The following is a 23611-nucleotide window of genomic DNA, read 5'->3' as shown; positions in this document are numbered from 1 at the left end:
AAGCCAGTATCCTGTCTTCTGATAGTGGCCAATGCCAGGTGCTTCAGAGGGAATGAACAGATAATCATCAAGTGATCCATCCCCTGTCGCCCATTCCCAGCTTCTGGCAAACCGGTCTGTCCTAAACAAAGGTATGTGTGCTTGCCTTAATTTGCATTTAAGCAGTAATCTGAGACATTAAGCAGGAAGGGAGGACAAAGGAAGTTCAAACAGGTGGAAAAAAAACCCAGGGAATATCCTTCCACATAGAATCTTTGGCTTCTGTTTCTCACCTGGAAATCTTTTTCAAGAAAGGGACTGATAATATAAAAATGAGGGACAAACACCCCAAAGCACCCCTCTCTATCTCTGCCCATCACATTCACTGTGCCTGAAGAGACAAAGGAAGCAGACAATGAACTCTGGGGGAGGAGCCCTGTTCTAAAGAGTTTGGTCAGTAAGACTGCTGAAAACATGTGGTGAGAACTTTGCTGTGAATCTAATATCATTTGTTAAATCGGGCACCAGTAAACATTTACTTTTTATTTTTCTTGTAACCATTTCTGACTTTTATGCCTCATTACTTGTAGTGACTTCAAATCTCTTTAGATAAAACAAGTTTATTAACTATAATCAATGTGTTCAAGTTGAAGTGTCTGGCTAACTCAATTTGGGGTAACAAGTTGTGTTCATATTATTCCATTCAAGGAATAACAGACTTAATATATTTGTACTTTCTGTGAGAGGGCTGGGCAGTGCAGGACATACGTTTCTGGGGGAAAATCTAGGATTGGGAATGAGTTGGGGTCACACTGAGGTAATTTTAAGGCTGGTAAGAGCCATGGTGTGGCTGGCTGGCTGCAGCACACACACAGACATGCTGGAGGCTGTCTGTGAACAGAAAGGCATTGTAAAGGGCACCCCAGGCTCACAGGGCAGGGGTGACACAGCTACTCATTAGTCTGGATTGTACCCTGGTGTCACAGTGAGATAATCTGCCTCCCAAGAAGGACTCATTTTATTGCCTAATATTAAAGGTTGGTGGAAACCCTGAATTCTGAGGTGTTTTTTTTATATACCTTCAAAAACTTGTTTTCATATTAACTGTTACAGTTCTGTATATTCTCATCATACACAAAAATGTCCAATCCCTCTTTGAATCTCACTAAATTCTTGTGGCAATGAGCTCCATAGTCTAGCTAGGCACTGAGTGAAAAAGTCTTTCCTTTTATCAGTTTTTAATACTCCTTTCAGTTTTGTTGAATGTCCTGTTCTTGTTGACCCAAGGGATTAACCAAAATTCAGGGTCCTGTGGGTTGTTTCCATTAGAAGGAGAAAATGATGGAGTCAAGACTCTGATGAAGTATTGTTCATTTACAAAATATGTACATGAAGTTGTGTTTTCCTGAACACAATGGGAATCAAACAATAGAAACTAGTTCCTTTGTTCGCAATTCCAAGCCTTTTTTCAGCCAGAACTCTATCCAAAAAGTTTTTTTTCCCCAGGGCCACACCTCCTAGTACTTGTTCTGGCAGTCACCTAGACTTTCTGGTCCTTCCAAGTCTGTTTCTGAGAGGTTTTTCACTGTACAAACAGCTCCACCACTAAATGCCCTAGCCACCATATTTGCTATATCAATCCCCAGAGAAACTGTGTGGACCACATGGGTCAGTTTCTACTCAAACCTTGCCATGTGCCTATTGTTTGGGTGGTGGTCCTATTGTTTCAAGTATGTAGTTCCAACAAGAAGCTCAATTGTTTTTTACACCTACCCTTAATCAAAGGCAACAGTTACACCTACTAGTTATAATGGGCTTTAAGCCAACCCAGAACATTCCCCTCCCCCACCCCAGCAGTGATGTTTGTGTTCTTGATGTTGGAAATCCAGAGGCAGAAGACCTGACATGGAACATGGTCACACATCAGGCATATACTGATTATTGGTATGGAAAGCTACAAAATATTTAGGGCTCAATTGCATAGGGCAGATTGCACTCATATTCAGAGGTGTACTTTTCTCAGACTGAGTGAAATTCATTCCTTCTCCAAAGGGCAGAACAAAGCTTATACATCACTTACATCCCATTTAAACCAGTTTGAGAGCTTACATGAGATTTAAGTGTGCTAGCAATCTGTGCAAGGGTAAATGTCATACTGTGGGAATGTGGGACTCTTACAGATGCTAATGGGTATGCACTAAGTTCATATAGACTCAAATATACTCATATAGATTCAAAACAACAAGACATAACTGGATTTTCTTCAATTAAATAGTATAAGAAACTTGGTCAATTGAGGAAGTGGATTTTTCAGCACATCTCCCATTAGCGCAATCCAATAACACCCAAGAGTACAATGATCAATGAACCAAAAACAACTTCTCCCAGGATTTTTTTCAAGCTATCAGAAACTGAAATAATCAGTTACAAAGCTGACCTTTTGAAAAAGGGAAATAGGAGAATTTGCAATACAGTTGAATGAAATACAGTATATGGGGTTGAGGGAATGTGCTACCCCTTTAATGGACTGACTGGTGCTTACAATCTAGACAGCCTGACATAATCAAGGGTAATTAACCCCTGCCCTGCCCTAGAGCTATTTAAATAGGAACAAGCAGCTCCCCAAGAGAGGGGACTAGTAGCCATGCAGACTGCAAGGGGGTGGTGAGCTCTCACATGCTAGGAGACAGTGTTGTTAACTCTCATGATAATTATTCTTTTCCTTAAAGCCCCAGCTCCTGGGGTCAAGTGGATATCTGATGATTTCAGCCTTCATTCCTGAAGAAAAAGTAAGTTTTAGCCCTTGTGGCTGTGGAGAAAGCTTCAAAATGTGACCCCAACACACCCTACAGGCTCAAAAAGTAGAAGGGAAATAAAAAGAACACCAAATCTATTATTTGTAGATAATCTCATCATTTTAAAGCCGGTCTCATGATTTTTGAACACTTGGGGTTGGCAATGCTGAGGCAATCAGAATCTTTTATTTCAGGACTCTCTAAGTTTGGAAGCTCTGAACCAGGATCCTGAGGTAAGGACCTTATGAACTGTGTGACAAATGCACCTTCTCTGAGACCTTGTTAAAAGGACTGCTATTCGTTTGTTTTGATTTCCCTTCACTGAGATCCTTCAAAGTGAACTTACTGATATCCCAGTTGGGCATGGGGGTGTGGGGGAAAGCCATGGTGGGGACACACCGATAGTGCCACTACTGGGCTGCAAGGAGTGGGGGTGGGAACGGAACATGCCTTTCACAATGAGTCAAATGAAATCCAGGGGTAAGTTCACTTCTATCAATGAAGGTACACTCTGTGGAGCAGATTGCGGCCCATCCTGTGTGTCTAGGAAGCGGAGTAAAGCATAAGGTGCCCCCCTTTACTCCTTTTGTACTGACTATCCATAATGTGAATAGCCGTATGGAGGAGGAATGGCTTTTGGGGAGCTGCTACAACCATTCCTGTGCATGTAGACAGGGACTGCAGGTGAAGGAGTGGGGAATGGGTGGACCCTTGTTTCTGTGCCAGCCAGTACATCTATCTGGGGGCTTTATACTGCTGCCTGTCACTGTGGCATCTGAGTGCCTTCCCTGTGACATCTGTGTAGTTATGCTGGGGGATGTATGTCCTACTATGTATTCTTCTGGAAGAGTGCACTAAACTCTTCCACAAAGCCACAGTTGACCCCCCCCCCCCCCCGGATGAATTTGGCCCTGGATTTACATAATGATTGTAAATGGTAATATTTACTTTTAACTATAATCTCTTTATCCAATTCTTATGGACTGATTTTTCCCTATCCACAAAGGTCTGTTTTTGTGGTAAGCACATCTGGATGGTTTGCATCAGAGTGGAGTTGGGAAAGAGATCATCTGCTTTGAGAACTTATTTTGATGACAGACAGGAAATAGACAGACTGCTAATTTTGGCTTTGCCATCACCCTCGTAGCCAGTGCGCTTGACAGAACGGTCCTCTTGCTGCTTCCTCGGCCATGCAAATCTCTTAATAGTCCCTGGATACTCTCTAGTCACCATTGTTTTAAATTCTGATCTCATGATGATGATGATCTTGGATCTCCTCTTGTCTCTGCTATAGTTAGAGTTGCTTGTACATTTCTGTATGCAGTAATTTCTCTTTCCCTTCCACATGTTATTAAAGTCAAATAGGGGAGAGCCAAGACTGTTGTGAGTTATTTTTTAAAATGTGACTCTAGCCAACTCTCTTCTTCTGGGATGTGAAAATGTAATGAAACATTATAAATACATTTTTATGCTATAGAAAGGCAAGAAGAGCTATTGTGATGATCATTAGATTATTTGTTATAGTCTATTAAGGCCAAATGCTGGTTCCAGTAGCATCCATCATTGTTGGGCTCCAATGCAATTATCATTAGGGACCTGATCCAAAGCCCACTGAAGTTGGTGGGTAGCTTTCTATTGACTTCAGTGGGATTTGATCAGGCTCCAAATTAATAATCTTTTAAAATCAAACCTGGGTTCCAGTAGCGTCCACCAAGGCTAGGTTTCACAGCCACAGGTGCTCCTAATGAGGATCTTGCCGGGGTAACTTAGGTCTGCAGTAATCCTCAAAACTTGGTTCAATGGGGGGGGGGGGGGTTATGCAGGTGTCCTCAGAATTAGCTCTCACTGTCCTGTTCCCATACTTGTATGCACTGTCCCTTAGAAATTCAGCCTATGGTGTAGAGTGGGGGAAAAGAGGTCAAATAATATAAAGTTCTGCTGAGATGAAGCTGGTCAGTCACCACATCATGATTTCTGCTTTAAGAATCCTCTGACCAAAGTCTAATTTCAGTTCAATCGCTATTCAGTTACTGAGCCAGTAATGTACTGCAACCACCTTTGGCACCACTTGAATGAGGATAGGGGCCACTGGGTATTTTTCCAGCTTTTGCATTTTGTGCTTGAATAAAATAAGGCCTAAGAAACACCACATTAATTTATAACTTCTCAATATTTCCAAGTCAATAACCAAGTTTATCTGATGTAAAGATTTCTTTACAGTGTGACTCTGTGTTACTGTGCTTCAGAAGGGGAAAGACAATAGCTACAAGGGTGACCCATATTCATGCTGTTTTTAATCACAAGATAATTAAAACAAATTACTTATTATAGTGCCTTTCATCCCAAGGGTTCCAAAAGCTCTTTACAAAAAGTTGGTCAAATGTTGCTCTTAATTATATCCATACAATCATGTTCAAATCTGTGTCCTTTCTTCAGTCACTGAAATGCAGCCACCTCTGGGGAGGAACACAGCAGTTGCTTATCGGAACAGAATAAACTATGCAACAAGGTAGGGCAGCAGGTGATGGAAAAATGCCAAATCCAGTGGAAATGACTGGGGATATTTAGAGAGGTGGAATACTATCACCCACATTGGGCAGGAGGACATGAGAGAGCACCCCCATGCTTGGGAAAAGAATTGCCATTGGATTTTGAATGAATGCAGGTGGTCAGGATCTTATGACTCAGCTAGCGCACCTCCCCTCAGCCTGGGGTGGGGTTCAGGATCATCTGTTGAATTATTAGCACCACATAGTGTAACACCTGTGTTTTCATAGCTTCTGTCCTAGTGTTGACCAGGTTTAAGTCTGTTGAGCTTCTGAGATGTGTTGAGGTATAGTTCAAATTGTTGTGGCTTCAAGCCTTGACACTCAACTATGTTATTGGAAACCATGGCTAGTTGTTGCTAGAAATATGGCCACAGAGGCCTGATCCAAATACTCGGTTGTTTATGGAAACATGATTCTCATCTGATTGTCAAATGTGTTTAATATGAAAAATGAAGCTAGGAGATAGTTTTCTGTTTCCAGCAGGCTATTTTGTGTCAAACTGCATGCTGCCATTATTTGCACAGTTCGCAATTAGAGTGATCAAAGCAACGATCTCTTTCCTCTATCATGTTGTCTCCTGTAGCTTGTAGTGTAGTGCTTAACGGTATTAAAAGTGGTGTGAATGCAATGACCTCAAGAGTTTTGATAGCTGCCAACACAAGTACCAGTTTGCTTTGTATTTAACAAAACAACTGACTTTTTTTCCTCTAGGCCTACAGCTAACAGCTTCCAGATTAAACCAATTTTCAGCTTCCTCAATGGAACTGTCACAGATCTTGAGAATATCAACAGTGTTGGTGCAAAGAGCATTGTAACATATTTCCCTCTTTGTGTTGCTTAGTGCCCAGGAACATTTTACGTTAAATTTTACGTTTACAGTTTAGATGAACAGAGAGTGGAAAATAAATACCTGGAGAGTGATAACTGAGTCTCATCCATATCCAAATCGCCCTTGTCCCACAGGGAAAAGGTTAGCCACCACCTCGGCATCATCCAGGGACAGGAGTGGGTGAGATCAGTGCTGCTCCCTCTCTGGGGACAGTGCGGAAAATTTCATGCAACCTCCTGTCATGTTAGCTTTTCCATGCCTCCAACCCTACCCTGTGCAATCCATCCTAACTCTCCTGCTTATATGAAGATTCTGGAAGCAGCAACTAGATGGGGAGTTCCTGGCGATGCAGTTCCAATAGAGCTGCTCTACTAAGGAGCTGGAGTAGGGAACCAGTGCAAAGGTCCTGTGAAAGCTATGGTTTCTGGGATTGAACCATTAGTTCTTCTGCATGAGGATGAACCCTGCTGCATTCCTACATCATTCAGGAAAGCTCAGCAAGGAGATAAAAACTCAGTTTTCCTCCCCCATAACTCTTGGGTGTTTCAATGGGTGAAGACTATCTTCTCCCTGGATGATTGTTGTGAGCTCTGTTTTTGTGGTGTAAAGCAAGATATGTATTTCTTGTTTTGCTGCAATATAATTTCTTTCAAGGTCTCTAAGAAAGTTTTCATTATCTGCCAGAGGAAGGGAGAGGATTTGAATAGGTGTCTCCCACACTCTTCAGGGCAGTGCTCTCACTACTGAACTATGGAATAGTCTGATGTAGGGCTCCCTCAGTCTCTCTTGTTGAATCTGTTCCAGGAAGAGGGGAGAATTGAACCTGTCTCTCCTATAGCCCAGGTGAGTACTGCAATCTCTGGACTAAGTTTTATAGGGTGGTTGCCATTGCCATCTCTTCCTCCTCCTCCAGCCATTGTGTAGTGTGAGGCTGGCACCTGGCCCATTCATACAAGAAACTACCTAGGTGCCTAAGCTGGCTGACTCCATGTGATGGGTTCCTGTTTGTGGCTTGCAAAATAACACCAGGTGCCTCCCTGCCTACCTCTATGAGAGGGGAGGGACTTAAGACACACTCTCCTTGTCAGCATCTCCCACTGGTTAGCTTAGGTGGCTCCCTGCCTAGCGTGCTGGCTTTGTAGCTCACATTCTAAGGCACCTGTCTCTCTCTCTTCATTGTAGAGTGAGCCTTGGTGCCTAACTCAGGCTTTGTGGATCACAGTGTTGTTCCTGTGATGAGTGGTTGGTTGGTTGGTTTTTCTTTAAATGTCTAAAAGTTCGGAGCTATGACACTTTCTGTTTCAATGCCTAAGTTCTTTGTGGGTCCAGGCCATAGTCCCTAGGAGGACGGCTGTGAAACCGTGGTATAAAGCAGTGAATTTGTAAGACAAGGAAGGCCAGGACTGAAAGGAGGCAGTCCCAGAAGGAGGACTGTGAAACTCTGGTCTAAAGGGGTGAACCTGCCATCAGGGAGGTCAGGACTGGAACTATATGGTCTCAGGAAGAAGGGCTGTTTAACTTGAATCTACAGTTGAGTAAAAGGGTGTTCACTCTGGGAGCTTAACTGTGTTGAATAAATTCTCTCTCCACTGAGGGACAATATTCGATGAGACTTGTGCTGTGAGTAGACTCTTTCCAGGAACCTCAGAGGGAAATTTAGGGAGGGTACCTGCAGCACCATCCTGGGCCATGAGAGGTGGTTGTGGAGATAGTGACACTGTTATAGCCACCTTTGTGCCTTGCATATTCTGAAGGTTTCTCGGGGGATCTGTTGAGAATAGCTAGAATTCAGCTATGGGCTGTTAAAACTATTCAAGGAGTAAAGGACCACTCAGCTTGAGTAAGATTATCAGAATATGCCCCAAAATTAATAAAAAACGAAGTCAACCAGAATAGCTTGAATTTAGCCTAGGCAAGGCAATTGGGCTAGCCATGGAGTAAGGTTCTGATCCATGGAAGAATCTGACCCTATATGCCCCTGAAGTAACAAATATGTCAACAAACCAATGTTATTAGTTCCCTGGTACTATAAAAAGTAAGGGAAGTGGACACCAGCTAAAATATTAATATCATCTGGGACCACATAGGAAAAAAATCAGCCTATTAGAAGATAACAGGACAATCCAATTATTACTCACAACAAACACTCATAATTAATGGGCAACCATATTAAAGTCAGTTAACATAGTTACGAGATCAAAACTCATAAGCAAGTCACTGATGATTCTGAGCAATCTGTCAGCCCATGCATAACTACTTGTGTATCACAATGATGATTAAGCAATGTTATGAGCGAGCCCCTCTATCCATGTTCCCTAGTATTGAACATCAGTGTTTACATTGCTGTTTGTTGAACATGTTTTAAATATTGATTCTCCAAACGTCTTGAAAGTCTACAGAGAGAGAGGAAAAAACATTTAGAAGATAGATTATGGCCAGATGGTTCACAAATGCTGGGTGGATTTGTTGCCGGGGGATAGGACAAACAATAGCCTATCAATCCACCCACCTATACCTTCTGCTTGAGGGAATCCATTAAGGAACAAGAATATAGGGAAAAGGCATCCAGTCTTCCTTATTTGACAAATTTATGACAATGAAATGGATATTGGTTTCTCTTGAGCTGTTACAGATTGTTTGTCACTGATTCATTGATGTTAGAAGGCACTGTGAACGTTGTTTGACCTTCAGGACATTGCAATGATGCCCTGAGCATCACCACATAACATATGGGATTTACTCTTCCACTGCAATGGGAATTACTTTAATCCCTCAGTAGGAGAATAGGGCCCTACATGCCATCTAATTCCAGGCCCAAGCAATCCCCTCCTGTGTTGTGGAGAAAGATGGAGAAGCTCTGTAGTGAAGATACACTGATGTAGAGCTCAGACACTAACCCTGTTAAGAGAGCTTCACATAGTCTAGTGGAAAGGAACACCAGGGATGACTGCTAGAGACTAAGATCTCAATTTTGAATGTTAAAAATATAGACAGAGCAATGTTGAAGAAGGTATTACTCTTGCCATACAAAAGGCTCCTCCAGACAGCAGCCAACCACTGTTCCACTGGGGCTAGCTGGAGCATGCCATCTTCGTATCTTTTTTTTGGATAGGCTGTAATAAGATCAAGGGATATTTCACTTTTGAGACTGAAAGGTGCAGAGTGGTGGTAAGAATTCATGTAGGCTATATCTCCCAAGAACACTTCTAAAAGGAGATATCTGCTCTGATAAAACTGAATTAAATGTTCTGGACTGAAATCTCTTTTGGTGTAAACAGACATTTCTCCACTGGCTTCAATGCAGTGCACCAATTTACACCAGCAGAGAATTTGGCCTTTGTGTCTCCTTAAAGGGATAGTACCCATTGACGGAAGCAGTTGCCTAGCTGATATGCCCAAAGGCATCTAAGGTCTTAATGGTTTAAGACCTGTCTACTTTGTAGGTCTAATCAGCCATCTGAATTGCTATTGGAATCCAATAGATATGGACACAAAACATTTTGGGAAGACACCACCTCCAGATCAAATTTCTTTCTCTTCCCCCACCTTCCTCCAGTAAATGTATGGAGACGGCTGTGGAATGTAAACATATAAAAATGGGGACTAGTTCATTATCGTTCTAGGGTAAGAAGCAGCTGACTCCACATCAATCAATGGCCAAGATTAGCCATAACAATAATAATCCAATCTTGCAGCCGCATGGTCTTGAAGAGCAGAGCTAATGTATGCATACATTTGCTGTCCTTTCCAGCAAATTTCAAGCAAGTTCATGACTAGAACTGACATGCATGAATGTCTTCCTCTTTAGAAAAACAACAAGGAGTCTGGTGGCACCTTAAAGACTAACAGATTTATTTGGGCATAAGCTTTCGTGAGTTGCATCCGAAGAAGTGAGGTTTTAACTCACGAAAGCTTATGCCCAAATAAATCTGTTAGTCTTTAAGGTGCCACCAGACTCCTTGTTGTTTTTGTAGATACAGACTAACACGGCTACCCCCTGATACTTGACTTCCTCTTTAGAAGTCCTTCTAAAGCATATTATCATTATTTCACCCCCCCCCCAGTAGCATCCATAACATGTTAGGCATATGATGGTTGTGCCAAGAGGACACAATCGGGATCAGGGCTCCAGTGTGTAAGCCCAGTAAAAGACGTTCTGCCCTGGACAGGCTAAGTACTTTTCAAACATGGTGCCTGCCATACAACCTATGTAAACAACTTGCTCAAGAAAACTAAAAATTCATTTTGTCACCATAGAAATGTGTATGGGGAGGGGGAAAGCAATTAGGGCCATATACTGAAGTTCTTATTCAGTACTTATTCATGCAAAACTCCCATGGTCTTATCTGAGGACAAAATACTGAATGATAGTTGCAGGTGATAGCTTCTGAAATCAACAGGAATTACTCATACATGCTTCAAGGCAGATTTTGGCCTACTGTAAGAACTTTAGTGTATATGGCCCATGGTTGGTTGTATCTCCATCACTTCATTTTGACTAGTTTCCCAAACCACCTTCTCTCTTGTAACAGGTTGCAACACAAGAAACAGTCAGCACCAGTGATTAAAGATATTGAAAGAGGCTACCCTGTTAGTAACTTCTTCCAGCACAACAGCATTAATCTGGTATGCCATTTACCCTACGTTTTGTTAGTGCTGAATTCAGAGGATCAGAAAATATCACCATATAGTAAATGGTGGTGAGTAAACACCTCTATGATGTTTAGACACACATTTCAGTTACTTGCTTCTTTTTGAAGGATAGGCAGAATAGAGAAATCATGGTTGAGGTACTCATAAAATGTGCCTATTTTGGCAGCTTGGTAAAAACAAAGCTGACACAGCTGCAGAAAGAAAGCAGCTTTCCCAAAGATGAGCAAAAGTAGGACCTTATCTGAATTAACACAAACTGACTTATCTTGGAAAAAACCCTGTAAGATGTCCTCAATTTCTCTTGCTGAAATCCTGTTACTAGTTGTCATATCTTCCACTCATTTCAAATGGACCCTCGGGGAGTCAACACCAACAACATGTATTTTTTTTCTAGATGTTGTTACTTCTCACAAATATCTATAGTCTAATTGTAGTTTATGAAATCAGTTACATAGGAGAACATTTGGCTTTTAAGTTGGACATTTTTTGACCAGGAAGAATGTGTACTATATTTATAAATGACTTATAAATAGAGCTGGTTGGGAATTTTTCAATAAAACATTTTGTCATTGGGAAATGCCAATTTGTTGAAACTGTTTTCATGAAAACAGTCAGTTTCAATTAATTTTTCAACTCAAAAAAAGGTTGGAAAGAAGTTTTTAAATTGCGGAGAGGTCTTGTTTTGACATTCTTAACTGAAAAAATTTGGTTGTGGGGTTTGGATCAACTTTTCATTTAGAAATTTAAGGTAACTAGTAAAAAAAATCTGAGCATTGTTTCAATAATTTCAAAATATTTCAATTGATCAAAACTACTTTAAAAAAATTGTGATTCATTAAATTTTTCAAGATTTCATCTTTGTCCTAATGTGGGATGGGAAATTTTTTTGAAATTAAGAAATTTTAATGAGCTGGAAAAACCATTTCCTGAACATCTCTATGTGTGGAGGCCTTCTGCAGGGGGACAAAATTGAACAGAAGAATGTAGTAGAGCATGAAAAACATGAGGGTGCCCTTTTTTTTTTTTTTTTTTAAATTAAAGTTTCAGTACAGTAACTCCTCACTTAAAGTGGTCCCAGTTAACATTGTTACGTTGCTGATCAATTAGGGAACATGCTCGTTTAAAGTTGTGTAATGCTCCCTTCTAATGTCCTTTGGCAGCCACCTGCTTTGTCTACTGCTTGCAGGAAGAGCAGCCTGTTGCAGCTAGCTGGTGGGGGCTTGGAACCAGGGTGGACCTACAGCCCCCTATCAGCTCCCCGCTCCCCTAAGTTGCCTGTGCAGCAGCTGCCTGCAGTTCAACTGTGTCCCTCCCTACACTGCCATGTGCTGCTCCTGCCCTCTGCCTTGCAACTGCTCCCCAAGACTCCTGCTTGCTGTGCTGGGGAAGGGTAATGTCAGGGTGTCCCCCTGCACCCCACTTACCCCATCTTCCATAGAGCAGGGCTCAGGAGAGAGGGCTCTTGCAGCAGCTGCCCTCTCAGCAAGCTGATCTAATTAACAAGGCAGTGTATTTAAGGGAAATGCACATATCTCCCTCCATTCCTGCTGCCTTGCAGAGTGAGAGAGTTAACCCTTGAGGGCTCAGCCAATTGCCAGTTCATCATTTAGCGAAATATCCCATCCTCTGACTCCTCCACATCAACCAAGCTTCACAATCATCATCACTGTGTACCAGTATTAAATTGTTTGTTTAAAACTTATAGTGTGTGTGTGTGTGTGTGTGTGTGTATATACATATATATATATACACACACACACATATAAATAAAATGTCTTTTGTCTGGTGAAAAAAATTTCCCTGGAACCTAACCCCCTCATTTACATTAATTCTTATGGGGAAATTGGATTCACTTAACATCGTTTTGCTTAAAGTCGCATTTTTCAGGAACATAACTACAACGTTAAGTGAGGAGTTACTGTACAAAGCAAACAACGTTGATTTCGGCTAATCTGCTGGAGGAATGTTTCCTGGGTGGAGGGTCGGTGGAGGCAGGGAAGACCCTTTACTGTACTGTCAGGGAAGTTGAATAAGGAAGCATTGAGGATTAATGACCCCATGTGCTCTTTGGGTTGAGATGCCATGAAAAAGATGGATGATCTGGGCTTGTTGGCACCTAGACAAATGCACTAGAGGGTCAGAGGTAGCTGTGCTCAAGACTCTCCCAGAGAGCTAGACTTGGATCCCTCCACCAGTTAGAACCACCCAATCTACCAAACACCCCTCCAGGGCCACTCCTGCCTGGGAAAAGTCTGCTGTGTAGACAGCAAATCCCCCTACTGCTCCTGATGGAAAGGGGGATATCTCTTAAATAGGGTGACCAGATGTCCTGATTTTATAGGGACAGTCCTGATTTTTGGTTTTTTTTAATATAGGCTACTATTACCCCCTCACCCCTACCCTGATTTTTCACATTTATTGTCTAGTCACCCTACTCTTAAATCACAGCGGAACCCTTTCCCCTGCGCCCAGCCTAACCTATAGCCACAGCCAGCTCCTCGCTCCTGCCCCGTTAGCGTGACCAGATGTCCCAATTTTATAGGGACAGTCCTGATTTTGGGGTCTTTTTCTTATATAGGCTGCTATTACCCCCCACCCCGTCCCGATTTCTCACATTTGCTGTCTGGTCACCCTATGCCCCGTCCCCCTCCGGCCCCTCCATCTTCCCCCACTTGGCTCCTCACCACCTCTGTTCGTTCCAGCGGGGGTCCACTAACCCCCGCCTGCTGCCCTCTGAGCAGCTCCTTTGCCCCGCTCCCACAATCACCCCCCCCAGTGCTCTGCCCCCCCCCCCAGCAGCTGTCTCTGATCTGCACCTGCCTGAGCCGCCTTCTCACCTCGCCAGCAGCACCCCTCCCAGCGGGGCTCCCCCTGCCCCAGCTGCCCCATCCACCACCAGCGCTGCGCCCCCTACCCCAGTCCTGCCCGGGGGCACGGGCTGGCGGCCGGCACGCGCCCGTCGAGGCCGCCCCGCTGGGCGCGTGCCTGGTGCAAGGTCCCTGCCAGGCCGGGCTGGGGGCTGCCCTAGAGACCCGCCCCCCGTTCTCGGAAGGGGTCCAAGCTCCGGCCCGGCGGCGCGGCCCCCCCGGGCGAGGTGGCAGGGGCTGGCACCCGCACCCCCCCCCCAGGTGTAGGACCCAGGCAGTGGGGGCGGGGCCGCTCGGCCCGGCTCCCCTCCTCCGGGTGGGCTCGCGCGTGCTGCGCGGGGAGGGCGAGCCAGAGCCCGGAGTGTGCAGCCGGCGCCGAGCTTTCAATGAACAGTCCTGTCGGGCAGGGCGAGCAGCGCGGGCGGGCTCCGGCACATCGGCCAGCGGCGGCGGCAGGAGCCTCCTCGGGAGCCCGGCAGGTAGGTGTGTGGCGGTTTCTCCGCGCCCCGCCGTCCCGGGGTGCTTGGCTGGAGCCGGGGGCGGATGGACGGAGAAGTGTCGGGATTTGCGGTGGCGGTTGGATCCGTTACACTCAGGGGTTTTCTCCGGGCACGACAACCTCCCAGCGAGCCCGTTACTGGCACTTTGTAGTGCACGGGGACCCGGCGGTCCTGCCCTGAGAATAGCCTCTACCTGTGGCATCTACCTGTCCTGCTCATGCCTCCCGCTTGAATCTGCTCTAAGGCCAGCTCGGTGTCAGCGAGGCTGGAGCGAGATCACTGTGTCTGTGACACTTGCCTGAAGTTTATTTACACCCTGTGGTACATTGTAGGGAGTATGATGTCTTGGGAATGATTTTTGTTTGCTTGTGCAGTTCTGAAATGCAGCATTTTTGAAAACACAAACAGTCTAGTGTGTAATGGGTGAGATGTTTCTAAAAGTTTGGTTCACAAGCTATCTTAATGGTTTGTGTGATGTGCAAAAAAATGTCTTTGATCAAAATTTAGGATTTTCTACAGGGTGAACTAAATATCAAGCTCAGTTTCTATTCCCATTTAAAAAGAACACTTATAATTTTACCGCAGGTAGCTACATCTTGGGGGCGGGGGTGGGGGGCTTATATGCAACAATATCAAATTGTGGACAGTTGCAAAAAGGGAATCTAAGACTTTTGGTGACTAGAAAAAGGCAACTAAGGTGGAATTGAAACTGTTATCCTGGTAGTGGCTATAATCTTAGATTTCATTATATCAAATCTTAGAGGACTATTCCCTCATTTAAAAGACCAGGTTATAGATTTAGAGTTAGCAACTACCTTTGCTGCACATGCATACATTATTAATTATATGTATGTAAAGCAACCACCAGACACCTGTTAGGAAGACTGCATATCAGCCTATCACATAGATTTGTCTTCTTGCTGAGCTATTTGCTGAACATTTCCTATTTTCTCCCTATTTGCACCCTGTCACGTTGCTTTCCTCCACAATGTTATCAACAGTGGCATCTAGGAGCATCCCGAGCATTCTGTGCCAAGAGCTTTGGTAATGAAGGTCAATGAACAGGAATTTGCCTAATGCCAGTGTAAAGTCATTCCTGTTCCCAGTTTTCTCCCCAGAGGGTAACTGCTTGAAGGTGTTTAACCCCCAGCCTAACCTGATTTTTACCTGTACATTTTGGATTGCAGAAATAGTTAGGTACAGGCACTCTTAAGCCCCTAGCAAGAACTGAATCAGTGCTCTTTGTTCCTCATTTTGTTATTCACTAATCTAAACACTGACTTCTTAGTAACGCAAAATCTTTGTTCTATTGAAGTAGACAGGGTGAAGAGATCAAAAAATTGTCAACATGAAACAAATAAGTGTTGTTAACTTGAATGACTAAAATAATATCATGCTTGCACGAAAGAGCTACTGTTTATGTCACTTTTATTTCATGAACATGATAGTTCACCTGTTTACAAAAAAATAGCCGTTGATGGTTCTGATGCTCTTCACCATCTTTTTATTTTTGTTTGAGTTGTTTTTTTTTATTGTTGGAGGAAGGATGGTGAGGTGGTATTGGAGAGCTAGATAGTAGTGGTTGGAATATTTTCTCTAAACAATGCAATGGGATGTGACAAATGTTCTATGAAGTAACAAATTTCAAATGAGATGCTATGGGAATGGTTGACAGAGCAGTCTGCATCTGGATTTTAAAGAGAAATTGTTCATTCAGCTAAATATGTTCATGAACTTCAGTTGATGGTGTTAATGTTTGAAAAGAGTGAAGTGTGTCTAACAATATGTACAGTGAAAGTGCTGGAAATTAGATTTTTTAACAAAAAAAATTATATCTATACGGATGTTTTCTTGTATGTTAAATGTAACTTGCATATTGTCAGTCCTTTGTTATGTATGAAACAGTTCTTGATAAAAATTGGTGAACTATAATTTATTTTTTTAAATGAACAGAGTAATTGTTTAGATTTAACAAACTACAATATTTTATAAAGAAATTCATTGAACAAAAATGAAGAGCAGAGGTTTTTTTCAAGAGTAAGTTGAGCATTCTTTGGATATTATCTGCATCATTTGTATTTGGAAAACATGCAACCCTCATCCAATGAAACTCTAGATATGATGACATAAAATTTTCTGAGTGTCTTAATAAAAGTATTTTTTTGCAGAAGATGAGATAACATTTTAAATCAACATGATTGTGCTTCAGTTTTGGTCTAGAATTAAAAAAACACACTGATTTGAAAACATAGAGATAGCTTAGTAAAATACTTATAGCTTATTAATGTGTTTCCAAGAGTTGTAATTTCAATTCACTTATTTTCTTTGCTTAGCTGCATTTGAACTTAGATTTAAATCTATGTTCTCAATAGAGATGAGTGAACTTTAAAGAAAATCAGGTCAGGCATAGATTCCAGGCATCTAACCCTTTTTGGAAGCCCAGAAATAGCCACCAGAAATAGCATGACAAATTTCTTTTTCATGAACAAAGCTTTTTTTCTTTTAAGGGAGAAAGAAGCTTCATAGAATCTCTACAGATATCAGAGCCTTGTAGAATGGATGTTTCTAGCTTATTTTATTAGAATTAATATAGCTAGTGTAATTTCTACTTTTCTGCTGTTGGATTTAGGGCCGCTTGACTTCAGAAGTATGAGATTATTGGGGTTTATTTTAAAATAAAGATGTCTTTCTTTAAAAAAAAAATAAGATTACCTTTGTATGCAGCGCATGAGCTTTTACCTTAGAGGCAGATGCTGCTCATCTGTAGAAAAAAGGTTTGGGGGCATTGCATGTTTGGAAATTGCCAAAAAAAACACCAAAAGAAAATACCAGGAATGGAACAAATTTGTTACTTGTTTTTTTCCTCAAATGGCTAATAAAAAAGCAGTTGGATTGACCTAAGGTATAGGAAAAATAGAACTATCTTATTATTTGAAACAACAGGTAGAATTAAACTACAACATGCCTTGTTTTTCAGGACTAAATGATTAGTTTATCCTACAGTAAATGGAACAGATCATAACCTCTTCCAGTGCTTTCTTTGTTCTCTGTTGGACTGGTTCAATTGCCAAGAAGCGATGATTTTTAATCCCTAAGTAGATGATGTCATAATGACATCATCACATCCTTCATTTGATTGATTCTCATAAAAGAACAGTAATGAGATTTGATATGCATGTCTTAAAATTCTCCCTTCCCTTCAGGGAATTTCCTGACCTGTGTGGCAAATTCCAGTGAATAACACTGAGTTCCAGCAAAAAAAACCATTCCTTTTTGGAAGTCAGGGTGGGACATGTAAGAGCAATGGACTGATCCTGATCTCCTTAGAATTTAAGGACTTAGATGATGAAACTTCAAATGGGGAGAACGTATCTAGAAGTGTAGACATTGACCAATATTTTCAAACCTGGTGCTGCTAAATCCATGAGTAGGCACCTAAGTAAAGGTGACTTGATTTTCAAAGGTGCTGAGCATATTCAGTTTACACTCACTTCACTTGGATTTGTGGAAGTTCAGCACTTCTGAAAATCAGGCCATTTTTATTTATGTACCCAAATACGGGTTTGGATACCTAAGTTTAGGCACCCAGGTTAGCAAATGTTGATCATTAAGCACAAATATATTTGAAAGCTTTCCCCCCCAAAAAAACTATCAATCAAACCAAAAGATTAGCTATAACTGTAACTGGGTATAATCTGATAATAATTGCAATGTTAGTTTTCTATATTGATAACTATAAACTCTAATTGAAATAGTTGAACCTCTAATATAGTTGTATTAATACAGCAGAAGTCTCCTATCATGAGCTTAGACTTAATGAAACTCGGTTTATTGAGAAGCAGAGCAACAATCCTAAAATCTTTCAGTGCATTATTGTGTGGACATTGTAATTCTGATTATAGTAAACCCCGTTTGTAATGGAATTGTTCCTTCATTTAAATTTCTGTAAGAAAATTTCATTGTTTTTCATAAGGCAATCTGATACAATTTTTAATTTTTAGTACAAAATTTTGGTATCATGTTTATCCCCCTAAAGTAAGGGTTTTAAAAGGAAAGACATGTCATTTAAATGATGGCTGGGGTAGGCTGCTGGTTTATAGAGCAGCTTGGGTATTTTTGCACAGATCTATAAATACTTATAGAATTCTATAAGTATATGATAAATCATATGCAGCTGATTTTATACATACTCTTTTATCTTACTCATTAATTGTATATGATAAATTTGAAAAAATTCTGAGATTCAGCTATCAGCTTAAGTAAACTGTTCTTAATAAACTTGGAAGGTTTTTATTTCACTTGTATGTGTGTGTGTGTAAATTCTGCTTTATCTCTCTTTATACAACAAGTATTGTGCATGATGAAAGACAGGGAAAAGAGGTTGTCTTCATGTTGCTGTTGGTTCTTTATTGGGGTTTGGAAGGTATTAAAGAATGAAACCCACCTCTTATAATCACCATCCTGGTGATTGCAGTTACTGCTCTCATCTTTGATTCTCAAAGACAACCACCAAGTTTGGTAAATATCATGGCTTCATGGAACTACATTTCAAAAGAAGCCAATGATTTAATAACCGTGGACAGGCTAATCTCAATGCAAGAGCTGGTGTTGAGTTGAATTAATGAGATCAACCTATTTACTTAAGACAGAGAAATGTTACATCAGCAAGCCTGTCAACTTCTGTAGTTCACCAGTGTTGTATTAGGAACTGTTGAGTAGTGATTGGACATGTGCATTGTTAACAAGCAAGGGGGACGGTTGTTTTATAATTAAATCCATAAATGGTAGGCACCCACAAGTTATTGGTGCCAGATAAATTTCTAAATAAATCCCATAAGCCTGTCTGCACCCATCTTGCATGAAATAACAAATTTTCATGAGCAGTAAACCTGTTCTAGAATGACTCAAGTATGAACGAACAATAGAACTCTAGTGTTAGAGAGAATCCTGATTTGATAATATTCCATGGAAATTTCTTTTCACTCTCCTCTCAGGATTTGCCACATGCTGTGAATCTTCTAGCTTGTGCCTGAATTGCACATTGAAAACAAAAGATGGGTTTGGACTTTGTGAAACATCTATGCCTTCTGACTGAATTTTAGATGATGACCAATGACATTTACATGGTTGTGCTGTAATGCACTGACATATTTGGTTATATAAAATATGGAAAGCCAAGCATCTCAGAACCTTTTCTGAATGCTTTCTACTAGAGACTATCAAAGCATGATGACTGTTACTGCAATAATGACCTTCTTGAACATGAGATGACTGCACCGATTTGGCCAAACAGAGAAGGACAATGAACATTTTCATTACTGTGACAGAATTCATTTTGGAAAAACAAGGTCAGTTGTGGCAATTGTTGAAGAAAATGAAAATGAGGCAGTAATGTCTTGTCATTGTACTGATGTAATGATAGTAGACAAGATGTGCAGTTTTTGTATTATATTATGTAAAAATCCAAAAGGATGTAAAGCAGAACTTCATGCAAATCAGCAGTTACTATATCTACGTTATGTCTAATAGTTAACACAAATTAATAGATTTAAAAAGTAAAACCAGTATAGTGACTGAAATATTCTGTTCCATTTGCTCTCTAAAGAATTATCTTAATCTGCAAAGGATATGAGTAAGCAGCAAATGTTATGCTTGTTTTCCATTTTTGTTTTAGGCTCTAAATCAGAATAAATGTAGACATTGAATAGGTTACTACTGTTCATAAATCATCTTTTAGTATTTGTCCATATTTACTCTATAAAGAAATTCATCATAGAACATGAGACTTCTTCACGCTGTTTTTACTGGTTCACTTAATAGGAACAAAATGTATAGCCCCGCTTTACAAGTGTGTTTCTTTCAGATAAATCAAAAGTTATGATGTCTCCTTAGATTAGGGAGCAAATCAACTTGACTAATTGATGCAAAACTTCTGTTAACTTCAGGGGAAATTTTCTTTCAGGATTTGGTCCTAAACTTACTAGTGCTGAAAATGATTAAAAAGTTATTTTAGGTTTTTTTCTCCACAAATTCAAAAGTACCAAGAAGTTCAAAAGATTTGAAAATAGTAGTGTTAGCAATGACATGTGTGAGATTGCAAAGAACCACTAGCATTTTGTAGGGATATTTTGTGGTTATGCAAAATTAATTTGTAATGATTTTAACAATTATTTAAAATGAGGCAAATACACACGTTTGTAAAAATGAGGATGCTGACAGCATCGGCAGTGGTAATGGTGTAATCTGCAAGCCAGGGACTAAATACTGCTCAGTAACACTGGTATAGCTGGAGTAACTTCATTAGCTTTCGTGGTAATACTTTGGATTTAGCCCAGGGTAACAGGCCCAACATAGTCAGACAATTTAAATTCTGATTTGTATGTTTCTGTTCCAATTTCTCACACTGCCAGTGTGATCAGCTTTTAACATGAAAAGACTCTGCAGGTTTTAGCTATAATTCTGCTTTCATATTGGTTCACTCATAGTTCTGCAATACAAAACCCGTCAAATGTATTTTCATTTGGAAACCTGGAATGTACAAAAGATGTAGATTCTGTGGTAAAAGGGAAATGTTGCACACTAGCTGCTAAACCACTTCCAGTATTCACTTCAGCATTTTGTAAATTGAATATTTGTCTTGCTCTTAAGAAACCCAGATGTGCAACTGTTGTTCATGAAAATAGAGTAAATAAATCAAAACCATATTTCTACCTGACTTGAAGTAGGCATTATCCACTACATAGATTCAGATGTAGGTCTTGACAATTTAACTTTAAGATTTAAATCTCAATAAGCAAGAGACTCATTTTCATGTTTATTGTTCTGAAATCATTTTCAGGCACTGAATCACTTCTCAAAAAGAATATCTGTTGCTGGACAATGAATTAAAAACACTACAGTATATTTTTAGTCATTTCAAATTGTGAATAAATGTTTAACTTTTACTCTCACAATTTTATTAGCAAGAAATCCAGTGATTTATTTTTTATAACCTTCACACTTTGTTACTTAAGCCTGAGTGTAACCTAAACTATAGAATGATCCTTGTTTAAAAATAGGTCCATAAATATAAATTTAAATGATCCATCAGTTCTAAAGAATATCATAAATAAAATGAAGTTCCACCTCTGTATTTTAAGCTATATGATTTTGATTATCATATTTTATGAAAAATATTTAATTTAAAATATGGGGAAATCTGGTCAAGTTTTTTACTTTTCTTTTTTTTACACCACTTGTTAAAAACACAGCAGATATTATAATAAGGATACATAAGGAAGGCAGTAAAGATTTTTTTAAACAGAAAAAATATTAATTTCATTTTGATATTGGAATAATTTGCCTTTGCGGTGTCTGCCCAGTGTGTATATAATAGTTAATTATATAGCTCCATAAACTAATGTGACAAAAGCAAAACAGTGCACAGTAAAAAGGTAGAAAAGCCTCTTTTGGAATGGTTGAATATTCAATCAGAAGCAAGAGTACATGTCAGAAACCTATTTGCTTGGGAAGTTTCATTTGAAAAAGTAAACATACCTTTTCAGACAGACTGTATGTCTGGTACATTCCATCTCTTTGTGGCTTTTAAGGGAGAAAACAGAAATATAAGATTTGCTATCACAAGGGGTGATCCTGCATTCCTTGTGCAAGCAAAACTTCCATTGACTTGTACATCTCTCTTGTTTAAATAAAATAACACAACTGATCCCAAGATGTGCACCTTTTTTCAGATGTGTATTCTACACTTATGCCATGTAAAAGTGTATTGTTTTTATGTGGTGTGTGGAATTGTGACATTTCTATTGCAATTTAAGTGTCTTTAGAACTCAGAATTGATACTTTATGGGTCAGAGAGATGTATTAAGATTTCCTTACAAACCAGAATCTTGGGACTGTTATTAGCTAACTAGATTTTTCTGGCTAAAATGGGGGTATAACATCAATCTCATAACTGATATGCTGCCTACAGGGGGATGGTATCTGTCTGGTATGTCTTTTAAATTTCTCACTACTATAATCCCATTTTTCCACCAAGTGACTTCATTTTCTTTCTAATGTTTATAGTGAAGTGGAAACTCTAATCCTAGATGGTGAAAACATTTTAGGATTAAAAACATGGCCTCCATCTTTGGTCAACAGCAAGGGGGCACTGTTTGGTATGTTTCTCTTTTCCTGAATTTCTTTTCAGGCCATTGAAAGCCTTAAGGAGACATTCAGCAGGGCAGAGATGCACAGATTCCTACTACTGCACTGATGATCAGCACAGACATTACTGAAAACATGCAGAGGCTTTGCAGCCTCATGTACGAGTAAATGTTATAAACACCAGCGAGGGGTAGATACAATCAGATGAATACTTTTAATTATAGTTTAAATAATTCTGAATGACCAGAGGGGGTTGCTTTGATGAATATGCAGCTGGGGAAAATATTTATAATCCCGAAACCTCCGGAAACTAAAATAAACATGTTATTATCTAAATTATGTGTTTATCTAACTAGAAGGGTAGTGGGGGGATGGACCCTCAAGTAGTAGGTGTGTTTTATTCATTTGATATGTTCCTCCTTTTCAGCAGAGTGCAAAAGGTTACGATATTCTGAATCCTAATTTTGTTTAGTATTAATGCTAATAATAATGCTAATTTTATGTATATATCAAGCCACTATTAATTCAACAAAATAAACAACATAATAAATAAGCTACAACTATTAATGTTTTTAAACATTTTAATGTTTTAAATGAATGATAGCAGTATTTACTCAGGACAGATTCTTTAAGGGCTTGACTGTTCAGAGTGCACACATCCCACAGTAACGGGTGACTAACGAGCCATTCTTGTTTGGGGCACTTCTGAATGCACAAAGTCTGTGCAACCATTATTGTCTCTTTTTGGAGTACAGTTTACTAGTTTACTTCCCTTTGGGCTGCCAGGCATCTGACTTTACTGAGGTGCATATGAGGGAGGGAAGGATCAAGGTATCTCCCACCTCCTCCCCATCCCCTTAGCAATACCTTGCTCTCCCTGCAGCACAGAGAGGGAGCATGCAGAGTATCCCCAGTTTTGCTCAGCTCTTACCTGGCCTGCATAGGGGTGATTGGGGAGCGCTTTGTGCCCTCTACCCCTCATTGTTCACTTATGTAATGGTCAGGCACAACATGGCCCTAAGTTCTTACTCCAGGCCAAATTTTGCTCTGGACTATATTGGTGTAACTTAAGAGCAAGCTTTGACCTGTTGATTTCACTAGGAGTTTTGTATGAGTAAGGACTTTGGAATCTGACCTGAAAATTGAAGGACAGGGTGAGCTTTCAGTGCAAACTTTAAAGATGTTTTAAGTTTATATAGCTCACACGATGGCCTCACTTCTGTTGCAATGCAGAAATTGTGCCTGTAGTTAATTGTTGCCACATATCTACCACTTGGACAGCTATGTACCAGAT

At 40.4% G+C, this 23611-nt stretch overlaps 1 protein-coding gene across 5 annotated transcripts in view; it reads left to right on the top strand.

The window, feature by feature from the left end:
• The window catches only part of SLC6A1 (solute carrier family 6 member 1), a 130473-nt gene that overhangs the window by 4383 nt on the left and 102479 nt on the right, over nt 1-23611 (top strand). For 2 of the 5 annotated variants that reach the window (XM_005279908.4, XM_008165346.4), the window contains exons 1-2: nt 13987-14151; nt 19167-19520. The exons of 1 other annotated variant lie outside the window; for it this stretch is intronic. The gene's annotated coding sequence lies outside the window, so the exon portion shown is untranslated. Of the gene's footprint in view, nt 1-13931; nt 14152-19166; nt 19521-23611 lie in introns of those variants that run through there. 2 more of the 5 variants (XM_008165355.4, XM_065551216.1) reach the window with 2 other exon arrangements.

This window comes from Chrysemys picta, chromosome 7 (genome assembly GCF_011386835.1).
Source record: "Chrysemys picta bellii isolate R12L10 chromosome 7, ASM1138683v2, whole genome shotgun sequence".
Taxonomy (NCBI): Eukaryota; Metazoa; Chordata; order Testudines; family Emydidae; genus Chrysemys; species Chrysemys picta.
Note: the sequence above shows the minus strand (reverse complement) of the source record. Positions and strands in the feature narration are given on the sequence as shown.